The sequence below is a fragment of the Adiantum capillus-veneris genome, chromosome 3 (genome assembly GCF_014529385.1).
Source record: "Adiantum capillus-veneris isolate H3 chromosome 3, ASM1452938v2, whole genome shotgun sequence".
Taxonomy (NCBI): domain Eukaryota; kingdom Viridiplantae; phylum Streptophyta; class Polypodiopsida; order Polypodiales; family Pteridaceae; genus Adiantum; species Adiantum capillus-veneris.
Window position 1 is genome coordinate 3505803 of NC_140933.1, and position 13085 is coordinate 3518887.

Genomic DNA, 13085 nt, shown 5'->3' on the forward strand with positions numbered 1-13085 from the left:
TCAGTACAATGCCCCTACTCGCGCTGTGCACCTTCTCACCAAAGCATGCCAAAGAATGAAAGGCCCTTGGCCTTGAAAAGCAATTACATGAAAAGTATTCAAACTCAAAAGCAACTGGTCCAAAAGCTACCAACGCAAAAGCAGGAATTCGTATAGGTATGCCACGTCAGCAGCAAGCATAAAACGTGGAAATCCATACAATCTGACACGTCAGCAAGCCAGTGAAAAATCCGAAAATTCGTACAGCAATTGTCACATCATCAACTCGCAAATTAGCCTGTGTGTGTGTGTGTGTGTGTGTGTGTGTGTGTGTGGTGGGTCCAGTTTTATTTTAATGCCTTTATATCACTTGGGCCCCACCAGACGGGGTCCTACAAGTTGGTGGGAACTTCTTGAACTTCTTCTCTACTGCTTCTGCTTCTTAGGGTTTAGGCCCCTCGGCCGGGATCTAAAGGTTGGCTTCGTTCTTCAGTGACTTGACACATCAGTTGTTTGTGACAATGCAAGACATAAAGAAGTGGTTTGGGAGATTGGATGCATGACACTTGCTAGATCATGCCGCAATAGACTCCGAAGTGAATGAAGCTTTTCTACAATGCCAATATATTTGGGAGGAATCCGATGGGTCACGCTTCATACATTACACCACCCATATTGCCCCCAACTATAAAACCATGTTCTTCCCTAACAGAAGAAACCGTGCTCACCCTTACGTGCTTGATTATATCCCCTTGTCAGCGACACGCACTATTGCAACCATTTGGCTTAGTTCCGACTCCCTTCGATACCAGACAGGCGAAAAGTCAAGTCGATTGTGCACATTATGTTCAATGCAAGTTTGAGAGACTCTCTCCATGGAGGACACCAACACGATCATGCACCGGCCGATGCGAGCCATCTCCAGATTTTGATACACATATACACCATTTTGTATATTTCAATTGACATACACACCCACCTTTTGTATATGTACCCCTCAGAATCTCTATACCCACCTTTTACAATGATAGTAGTCTTTTTGTTTAGCTAGTTTCTTTCTCAAACCTTGCATAAGATTCACCACGATGTAACTCTTTGTTCTAATAGGTTATTTTGGCCTTTTATAACATTTCATTTCATATCCTCTCTCTCTCTCTCTCTCTCTCTCTCTCTCTCTCTCTCTCTCTCTCTCTCTCTCTCTCTCTCTCTCTCTCTCTCTCTCTCTCTCTCTCTCTCTCTCTCTCTCTCTCAAAAGTCAGGGCTGTATATTACTGAGTACAATATAATCCCCAGCGGATGCCAAAATAGCCTATCACGTGGGGTGTACAAGCTGAATGTAAGGAGGAGAGCCACAATCTCATGATGGTCGGTGTGATGAGTGGAGGAGAAACCACCGAGGAGGGGCATAATGCCACATAATCTATCCACCTAAAAGTGTGAAGAAGAGTGGGGATCGGGCCAAACGCCGAAGGAAGGCAAATCGGCAAGCCTCGGCTGCTCGAGATGTACCTGAGGAAGAATCCCACTGCCAAATCAGGGTGTGAATGATGTCCAGCCAAATGGCAGTGAGGGTATCCTGAAGGAGCTGTGGAGCCGCACTTAGAATGTGGAGACAACGAGCTCTCCAAACATTCCATAGTGTAATACTAGTGATGACTGAAAAAACTTCATCAGGTGTCTGAGAATACCCCTGCCAAGCAATCTAGTGATGACTGAAAAAACTTCATCACGTGTCTGAGAATACCCCTGCCAAGCAATCTGTGGTAGCATAGCCAAAGTCCCTCGCCGATAACCAACCGAGGTAAGCATAAAGGCTGGATCTGTGTGTGAGCCCTCGTAAAAAAGATGGGGGCCGGGCATCGGCAGACAGATCCCCAAGTAAGAAATCCATGCTGAACACCTAGGTGCTTTGCTAAGTAGAGCAAACTGCAAGCCACACTACATGGGAAGCTGAGCATGACAAAAGACATTGTGCAGGTGACTCAAGTAGTCGCAAAGGACAGCGAGTACATAACGGATCACGACCCAAAGTAGCTAGCCAAGTCCCAACTGGAAGTCCCGCATGTGCAATCATCCACATGAAAAAAGAAATACAACGAGCCGCATGCAAATCCCAGATGGCGGACCAAAACTGCAGCAGATAGGCATGGGAGAGGTCTGAATGTAACCAGAAACGCATACGAGTGGGCTGCTCTGGCTACTGTCTCATCAATGATAACCGTCCAATCCTGATAGTGTACTCAAAGAAGGATACAGGTGCACCGGTGGAGTCAGAGTGAGGCCAATGCCACTCTCCTGGGTCCCAATAAAGCTGAGATAGGGCACGACCCTCCCACACCCAAAGCCTCCAAAGTGCAGCATCAGCGGAAGCGAAACGGGGGTCAACGCAACGACGCTTCCCGCGGGAGCCAACTACTCTGATGGCCTCCCATCAAGCGCCGGGGAGGACAAGGTGCGGAGAGGTGGCATCATATGTCAATCTAGCATGAATCCCCTGAGACTGGTCACTATCAACTGTGAACAGCATGGTGTCTAAACGAACTAATAAGAGAGCGCTCTGAGCAAAGAGGCCTTCCCAGCCACAATGGGGAGGCATCTGAACCATGCCTCTCATGACTGCATCCCACTGTGAACGAACGGCGGAATCAATCTCAAGCAGTTTGTCTGTCACCCCGCGACCAATGTCATAATGTTCTGCCACAAAATTAGCATCCAGCATACGTGTCTAATGAAACAACCGCATAGAGGCAGCAGGGCCAGTGTCCCAAGCAGCCCAATCAATGTGAGTCCTCTCTCCAAGTTGACGAGGTGGATTAACCGAAGAATTAAGAATTGCATCATTCCAAATGAGAGGCTGGCGTTCAATCTCCTCACGACATGAGGGAGGTGAGCATATGATAGCCCGTCGCATGGAAACCCAAATCTGAAGGAGCGATCGGATGAAGGATGAGAGGGTGGTGGTGGACAAGGGGGCATCCGTAAAGAGGAAACGATACCCTGTATGCCAAGTATGACCATCTCTAGTGCCGAGGCGTGGAGTCGCTCTGCAAAGAGCGGCTTGAAGAAGCATCTTCCAAGGTTCCTGGCCGGGAAAAAGACCCCGAACAATAAGCTTGGTAAGAAGGGCGCGGCTCTGTAATTCTGGATCAATAATGCCAAGGCCTCCCTCTGACCTAGGACGAATAATCGTGGACCAACGAACTCGAGCACGAGTATCAGTAGTCCCATCTGTGCCACTCCATAAAAAGTTCCGCACTAGTCGGCGGAGCTACGCTATCACACCAGAATGTAGCATCCAACAAGAAGCCGTATACCATATTGTAGCCAGAATGACCTGGTTGGCAACCAATGCACGGCCACCCAACGACAGATGACGTGAAGACCAATGACATAGCTTCCTGCGAATAGACTGTAGTACGGGTGCAAACTGCTGCTGTGAGGAAACATCAAATCCAACCTGAAAGCCCACATATCTGCATGTCTGACCCGGCTGCAGCCATGTGAAACCATCAGCTACCCCCCAGGTAGGTATGTCATCACTGCCAGCCAGTAACCCATGGGATTTGTGCCAGTTAATGCGTGCACCACTGGCAATGCAAAAAACCTCTAGGGCCTCCCGCATGGCATCAAGAGCAGCTAGCAAATAGCGCAACATCAGCATAGTGTCATCAGCAAACTCCTGATCAATAAGGTCCGGAGCTGTAGGTACTGGCATGGTCAAGCCACGAAATGCATGACTCTGAGCACGAAGAAGGTTGGACATAGTCTCTCCTACAAATAGATACAAATATGCTACTAAAGGACATCCCTGACGAACAGATCGAGAAAGCTCAAAACTACGACTGACACGGCCACCAATAGTAATAGCACTGCTGGCAGTCCTGAAGAGAGCGGAAATGCCTGAGATCCATCTCGAAGGGAAACCCATCCTGGCTAATGATCCTTCGAGAAAGTCCCACTCAACACGATCGTATGCCTTCTCGAAGTCAAGGATGAAGAAAGGGAGAGGTTCAGAAGATGATCTGGCCCACTCTACTGCCTCATAAAAAGTGAATGAATAATATCTGGTAAGAACGGTCTCAAGCGATGGCTGATCAGTAACGCTAATATCTTATAGACTGAAGGGAGTAGTGTAATAGGTCTCCACTGTCGGAGCTGAGTGGTGTCACCCCCTTTCGGAATAAGAGATATGAGACCTGAACAAAGATCCGGATGCATATTTCCTGGCGCAAAGAGCAGCCTCAAGCAGCATCTTCCAAGGTTCTTGTCCGGGAAACAGACCCCGAACAATAAGCTTGGTTAGAAGGGCGCAGCTCTGAAACTCTGGATCAATAATGCCAAGGCCTCTCTCTGGCCTAGGAAGAATAATCGTGGACCAACGAACTCGAGCACGAGTATCAGTAGTCCCATCTGTGCCACTCCATAAAAAGTTCCGCACTATGCAGCGGAGCGGAGCTATCACACCAGAATGTAACATCCAACAAGAAGCCGTATACCATACTGTAGCTAGAATGACCTGGTTGGCGACCAATGCACGACCGGCCAAGGACAAATGACGTGAAGACCAATGGCATAGCTTCCTGCGAATAGACTCTAGTACGGGTGCAAACTGCTGCTGTGAGGTAACATCGAATCCAACCTGAAAGCGCAGATATCTGCATGTCTTACTCGGCTGCAGCCATGTGAAACCATCAGCTACCCCCCAAGTAGGTATGTCATCACTGCAAACCAGTAACCCATAGGATTTATTCCAGTTAATGCGTGCACCACTGGCAATGCAAAAAACCTCTAGGACCTCCCGCATGGCATCAAGAGCAGCTAGCGAATAGCGTAACATGAGCATAGTGTCATCAGCAAACTCCTGATCGATAAGGTCTGAAGATGTAGGTACTGGCATGGTCAAGCCACGAAATGCATGACTCTCTCTCTCTCTCTCTCTCTCTCTCTCTCTCTCTCTCTCTCTCTCTCTCTCTCTCTCTCTCTCTCTCTCTCTCTCTCTCTCTCTCTCTCTCTCTCTCTCTCTCTCTCTCTCTCTCTCTCTCTCTCTCTCTCTCTCTCTCTCTCTCTCTCTCTCTCTCTCTCTCTCTCTCTCTCTCTCTCTCTCTCTGCAGCCCTGCGCGTTCCCTCCTGAGGGTTCCCTGCAGCCCTGCGCGTCCTCTGCAGCGCTGTGCTGCCTCTGTTGTTTTGCACGTGGCCTCTGCTCTGCTCTACACCACCGGCTGCGTGCAACTCTGCACCTTCGCTAGACTGTCCTCAGGGTCCTTGGCTCCCCCCTTTCTTGCACAAATTGTGTGTTCAGGACTTCCCTCGACAGTCAGTGCTTTGCACAATCTCTATAGAGCTCGTGAGGTCTTCAGTCGAGCACAGATTTCCAGAAAGTAGATCCGCCATTCATTGGATCGAGCTTGACCACGGTGACTCGGGAAGGGAAGGCTGTTTTGTAAGCACCTGAGCTATCTTTGCAAAGCCCAAGGACTGGTGAGGAGCAGTCAATGTGGCAGTGCAGGAGGTTCGACGCCTGAAAGAATTTGGTGTCACAAAGGGTGAACTGACAAGGTATATGACAGCACAACTCAAGGACAGGGAAGATCTTGCAGCCATGGTGGACAGTGTTGCTTCAGTAGACAGCTTGAATTTTATAATGGAAAATGATTCTTTGGGCCACACCGTAATGGATCAACATCAAGGCCATGAATGCTTGATGGGTGTTGCACAAACTGTCACACTTGAAGATGACCATGCCCAAGACACGGAAGCCGTCAATGTCTCACCTGTTTGCAAGCCGGGAGCAAAGGCAACCTTCATACTCACCAATAAGCGGATGGCGCAGATGGAGAGGGAAATGGAGGAGTAGAAAACAAAGAAGGAAGGAAGGTGGAAGGAGAAGGCCAACCTCCTTCAAATGCTCTTCAATACAGGCGTACAGTGGAAGAAGGAGAAAGAGAGCCTTAACGCAGAAATACACACACTCAAAGAAGAAGTCTCAGCCCTCAAACAAGAGAACCCAAACGCCGAGATACGGGCACTCAAAAAAGAAGTCTCACCCTTAAACAGGAGCTTGATGAGTAAGCAATGGACTAGAGGAAGGCGAATTTCAACCCTCGGTAATAGATGAAATCAAGGAAATCAAGGAACAGGTAAGGATGATCACATAGGAAGAGAAGCTGAGTGTGGCAAAGACATCTTCATGGGCGGAGATGATACAAGGACATAGAAAAAGGCGGATGAGGCCGAAAAATGGATTGAGGTCGCCAAGGAAGGAAAAGGTCAAGAAACTCCTTGTAACCGACGCTTATCAACATGACTCTCAAAGAGGAACAAAGAAGGCGGATGCGAGCATTGCATGTGACAGTGACCGGTCTCAAGGACATAAACAATGTGGAGAAAGAGGTCACAAGCCTTACATCCATGATGGGGATGGAGAAGCCTTTGCACACAAAGGCATGGAGGGTAGGTAAGAAAAGTGATGGCACTGGAGAGTCTTCAAAGGGGAGAGCTCTCATACTACACTTCCCCTCCTTGGAAGAGAAGAAGGAATTCTTGAGGAAGAGGCCTACTCTCAAAAAGACAGGTATTTTCCTCGATGATGACCTGACTCTCTCACAGCTCGCACATATGAGAGAGGTAATGCCAGAGATTACAACGGCAAGGGAGAAGGGAAAGATAGCCTTCTATAGAGATGGATGGGTGGTGATTTTAGAGCGGCATACTGCATGACGGTGCGAGACCTATGGGACCACATTGAAGATGGCTACTTGGAATTGTAATGGGTCTATGAGGTTGGACGTGGGTCCATTTGAGGACAGTTTCATAGACAAAAATATTGTATTCTTCGCAGAGACTCATCAGGCCCCTAGTCAGGTAATGCCACATGTGGTGGGATACAGATGGGAAACAGCTCACAGTACAAATGCGAGATCTGAGCATGGGAGCAGAGCTTCAGCAGGAGTAGCAGTGCTATTCAGAGAGAAACTACAACCATTACTGCATATTGTACGAAGAGATGATCATGCTAGATATATGTGGGTGAGACTGAGAGCTGACACAGGTCGATTCCTATATATTGCCATATGTTACTTTCCTCCCAATACATCAACGTATACCGCATCCAGAGGGCAGTCGCCTTTCTCTATCCTAGATGATGACCTTTGGGAGTTTTCTAGGGATGGTGATATCATGCTCCTAGCGGACTTCAATGCCCGAACGGGCAACTCGCAGACAATCTTCTACGACACTTCAGATGAGATGCTTAAAGAGCTGGATGTGGATGAGTTGGGACTTGATAGATGCTCAAATGACAAAGAGTAGACGGAGTATGGGAGATACCTCATGGAAATGACGACTACACATGGATTAGCCATACATAATGGCTTACAGCGATTTCTTGGAGTAGCCGGTTTCACATGCTTTCCACATAGACATGGGCCAGTACAGTGGATTATGTTATGACACAACCGAGCTTTGTCCCCTGCATTCACGACTTCACAGTGATAGCCAGGCCAGTGGGCATAGCAGTAGATCATGCTCTCTTGACACTATCTGTTAAATTTCAGTATAGTACAACCCAGACATCAGGAGAGGGGTCACACATCCGCTATACATTTACACCAGAGACTGATTTCGTTTATACAAAGGAGATCCGGGACCGTCTATTGGAAGGCACAGCTAGCACAAATGGTACAGGCCTCTTAGTGGAGGAGTGCACCATTCTACTGACTGAGACACTGCATGGGGCTGCATCAGTGGCATACCCACACACTCAGCCGAGCAAGAGACGACATTCTGGGAGCATGCCCTAGAATACTTGGTATGATGAGGAGTGCAGAGAGATGAGAGCCCAGCTTCAGAGGGATCTTCTTTAATGGGGTCATCACTTACAGACAATCTCGGATTGCTTTCGGACGCCTTGTGTGACGGAAGAAGCGAGCTTACCTAGCTCAAATGGAGCGAGACTTATATCAGATGTTCTTGAGTAGCGACTCAGGAGAGGCATGGCGACTCTTCCATGAGCACTCCCCTCCCCCAGTGATTACTTCACCTGATGTGTGGGGCCAATATGCGACATCATTATATACAGTTCCTGGACAGGAACCCCTTCAAGACCCTACCAAGCCTTGCCCAGCTACGATTACTTTCTTTACACCTGAGATGGTACAAAGGGCCATCGACAGGATGAGGACCGTGAAGGCATATGATCATGATGATCTAGTAGCGGACCACTTTATACATGCCAGGGATATGCTGATTGAGGTTCTCGCAGTGTTGTTTAATCGTTCCTTGTGTGAGGGATTACTGGAGACTTGGGAGGTTGTCTAATATTGTGCCCGTCTTCAAGGCTGGTCACCCTATAGAGCCTGGGAACTACCGCACTATTATGGTTGGACACACATTGGCACGGTTGTATGCATCTATTCTGGAGCAACACATTGGGCAAAGGGCGAGGGTATACGAGCAAAGGGTCAGGCCCGCTTCAGGAAGGGTTTCAACACTCTTGATCATATTCTGACACTCAGGGCCATCGTTGAGGAAGGCAGAGCACATGGGAGATGGATCTATTGTAGCTTTGCGGATTTTCGCAAAGCATTTAACATCGTACCAAGAGCTCGATTGATGCACAGACTACAAGAGATGGGGTGCCCATAGAGGTGATTTGGGGGATTATGGCTTTGTACAGATCAATGATGGGACATGTACGCACTCTGGAAGGGTTATCCGAGTTAGTTCACTCTCCTATTGGAGTGAAACAAAGCTGCCCATTGTCTCCTACTCTATTTGGTATGCATGTTGATGAGGTGATAGATGAATCGACAGAGAGGGTGACAGAGGTGCACAGCTGGCAAGGACGTGGATCCCATTGTTGCTATATGCTGATGATATTGTATTGATATCTGACTCACCAGAAGGTATGCAACGACAGTTGGATGCACTACGCAGTTTTGCAGAGGATAGTGGATTGTCTGTAAACCTAGGTAAAACCAAGGTTATGGTGTTTAACACCACACCGCAATGGGTCAGAAGATCAGTACCTACTTTCAAATATGGTCAAGAGACTGTGGAGTATACAGATGCATACACTTACCTGGGGGTAGTCTTTACTAGGCTGAGATTTTCTTTGAGAAGAGCAGCAGAGACTAGACTAACTAGAGTTGGTGCACCTCTGGTAGGAATGGAGAGGATGTCTTCGCAGTTTCAGTTCCAGGAACCTAGGACAAAGTTATGGCTCTTTGAGACTTTGGCTGCTTCTATTATGTTATATGGGGTGCAGGTTTGGGGACCTTCTATAGGCCAGGACGGCTGGAGGCGTATGGAGAAGCCCCTGGTATCTATGATCTCTCGGCTGATTAGAGCCAAGGCTTCCGTACCGCATGATATCATTCGAGCGGAATTAGCTGCCCCCCCTATGGAGATTGAAGTGCTTACTAGATTAGTCTCCTTTGTACACAGTCTGTGGGATACTACCAGAGACAGATATGCCATGGTGGCTCTAGAGTCCTCCAGACAATTAGCTCTTAATGGGGATACATCATGTTCGTATGCACAGATGGCATCATGGTTTCAGACACATCGTTTCACCATGCACAGGTTGCCTCCTTTTCAATACTCTCTACAGGCACCCTTGAGGTCTTTGACGCGGGTAGAGACTAATAGACTCATTCCTTAGGATTTGATCCAGCTGGACACGAGGACATGGATAGAGCCGTTACAGGAGCTGGGCACAAAGATGGCTTTCTTTAGAGAGTATCTTCTCCACCTCACGGGGGATGGGTTTGTGATTCGACCTAAGCTATATGGACACGCATCTTTCTCATGGTTTGCGGTGTGCCATTGGCCAGATACGCACGTCCTCACATCATCTCGAGATTGAACTGGCAGATTCAAAAGGACACCAGCAGATAGCAGGATATGCAGCTTATGCCATCTAGAGTCAGAGAGAGAGGTACATTACATATGTCATTGCACAGTATACTATGAGATACGAGACCGTTCTCATCGTCTATTCAGAGAAGGTTTTGGGCCTCTATCTAGGGTCATGAGTTATGAGGATCAAAGATGTCTTGGGCTATATCTACTTGAGTTACACAGGCATATAGAAACTTTACTGAGGAGAGCTGAAGAGAGACAACCCAGCGATAGATCACAGATTTCTTTACACTAGAAATTATACACCCAGAAGAACAGGCAGAGGAGCAACCAACAATGGAAAGGTCTGTCCGCACTACTGGCATTCTCATAGACCGAGCATTGGAGCTAGGGAGATCTAGACGACCCCGATGGAGAAGAGGAGCTACACAGTTTCGAAGGAGGCTATAGCAAAGGATTCCTACCATAACTTTTCGTCGTCCAAAGTGCAGATGAAGATGGATCTCTACTTCCCTCCCATATTGTCTACACATTGTATAGCTGACTTCACACATTTCACGCCTTTCACCTTTCACACCTATCACCTTAGTTTAGGATTCCGCAGTGTTTATATCTTGTTATCCTAGTTTATTTTATTTTATTTTGTTAATCTAACTTTGTATCAGATACACCACATTGTAACTTTCTCGTCTCATAGGTCACTTTGGCCTTTTGAAGACGTTAATATAGCATTTCATTTCACATCTCTCTCTCTCTCTCTCTCTCTCTCTCTCTCTCTCTCTCTCTCTCTCTCTCTCTCTCTCTCTCTCTCTCTCTCTCTCTCTCTCTCTCTCTCTCTCTCTCTCTCTCTCTCTCTCTCTCTCTCTCTCTCTCTCTCTCTCTCTCTCTCTCTCTCAGAAAAGGGGTTGCATTCTCTGTACATAAGAGACCTCACGAGATGCTCAATCATAGTTAGCCGGAACGGGAAACGGGGAACGGCAACATGCATGAAATGCCATTCTATGTTTCGGATCGTCACGTTTGAAACATGAAACAAGGATCCAGAGCGGAAAACTGGGATGGGAATGGGGAACAAGGACCTGAAAATTGCCATGCCTTGTAACTACGTGCCACTGTGACATAAAAACGCGTTTTTGCCCTCCGAAACCTCGAAACGATGAAACGGCTAAAACATTTCGACCAAGGGTCAAGCCAGCTTCAGGAGGGTTTTCTCCACTCTTGATCATATTCTAACACTCAGGGCCATCATTGAGGAGGACAGAGCACATGGGAGACGGATCTATTGTAGCTTTGTGGATTTTCGCAAAGCATTTGACATCGTACCAAGAGCTCGATTGATGCGCAGACTACAAGAGATGGGGGTGCCCATAGAGGTGATTTGGGGGATTATGGCTTTGTACAGATCAGTGGTAGGACGTGTACACACTCCGGAAGGGGTATCTCATTTAGTTCACTCTACTATTGGAGTGAAACAAAGCTGCCCATTGTCTCCTACTCTATTTGGTATGTATGTTGATGAGGTGTCTGAGTACATTGACAGAGAGGGTGACAGGGGTGCACAGCTGGCAGGGACGTGGATCCCATTGTCGCTATATGCTGATGATATTGTGTTGATATCTGACTCACCACAAGGTATGCAACGACAGTTGGATACACTACGCAGTTTTGCAGAGGATAGTGGACTGTGTGTAAACCTAGGTAAAATCAAGGTTATGGTGTTTAACACCACACCGCAATGGATTAGGAGATCAGTACTTACTTTCAAATATGGTCAGTACATTGTGGAGTATACAGATGCATACACTTACGTGGGGGTAGTCTTTACTCGGCCCAGATTTTCTTTGAGAAGAGCAGCAGACACTAGACTAACTAGAGCTGGTGCGGCTCTGGGAGGCATGGAGAGGATGTGTTCGCAGGTTCAGTTCCAAGAACCTAGGACAAAGTTATGGCTCTTCAAGACATTGGTTGCTTCTATTATGTCATATGGGGTGCAGGTTTGGGGACCTTCTATAGGCCAGGATGGCTGGAGGCGTATGGAGAAGCCCCTGGTATCTATGATCTCTCGGCTGATTAGAGCCAAGGCTTCCGTACCGCATGATATCATTCGAGCGGAATTAGCTGCCCCCCCTATTGAGATTGAGGCGCTTACCAGATCAGTCTCCTTTGTACACAGTCTGTGGGATACTACCAGAGACAGATATGCCAGGGTGACTCTAGAGTCCTCCAGACAATTAGCTCTTAATGGGGATACATCATGCGTGTTTGCACAGATGGCATCATGGTTTCAGACACATGGCTTCACCATGGACAGGTTGCGTCCTTTTCTATACACTCTACAGGCACCCTTGAGGTCTCTGACACGGGTAGAGATTAATAGACTTATTCGTCAGGATGTGATCCAGGTGATCCAGCTGGACACAAGGAGGACATGGATAGAGCCGTTACAGGAGTCCACCTCACGGGGGATGGGTTTGTGATTCGACCTAGCTATATGGACACGCATCTTTCTCATGGTTTGCGGTGTGCCATTGGCAAGATACGCACGTCCTCACATCAGCTCGAGATTGAGACTGGCAGATTCAGAGGGACACCAACAGATAGCAGGATATGCAGCTGATGCCATCTAGAGCCAGAGACAGAAGTACATTACACATGTCATTGCACAGTGTACTATGAGATACGAGGCCGTTGTCATTGTCTATTCACAGAAGGTTTTGGGCCTCTATCTAGGGTCATGAGTTATGAGGATCAAAGATGTCTTGGGCTATATCTACTTGAGTTACACAGGGATAAAGAAACTTTACTGAGGAGAGCTGAAGAGAGACAACCCCAGAGACAGATCACAAATTTCTTTACACTAGATATTGTACACCCAGAAGAACAGACAAAGGAGCAGCCAAGAGTGGAGAGGTCTACCCGCACTATTGGCATTCTCATAGACCGAGCTTTGGAGCTAGGGAGATCTAGACGACCCCGATGGAGAAGAGGAGCTACACAGTTTTGAAGGAGGCTACAGCAAAGGATTCGAGCCATACTCTTTCGTCGTCCAGAGTGCAGATGAAGATGGATCTCTATGAAGATGGATCTCTACTCCCCTCCCATATTGTCTTCACATTGTACTGCTTAGTTTAGGATCCTGTACTATTTATATTTTGTTATCCTAGTTTAATTTATTTTGTTAATCGGACTTTGTATCAGATACACCGCATTGTAACTTTCTAGTCTCATAGGTCACTTTGGCCTTT

The 13085-nt window shown here is 47.5% G+C and overlaps 1 protein-coding gene across 2 annotated transcripts in view; it reads right to left on the minus strand.

Annotated features, from left to right (window-relative positions):
- Nucleotides 1-13085, minus strand: part of FY (Transducin/WD40 repeat-like superfamily protein) — a 157915-nt gene that overhangs the window by 21886 nt on the left and 122944 nt on the right. The gene's annotated exons all lie outside the window — the stretch shown is intronic.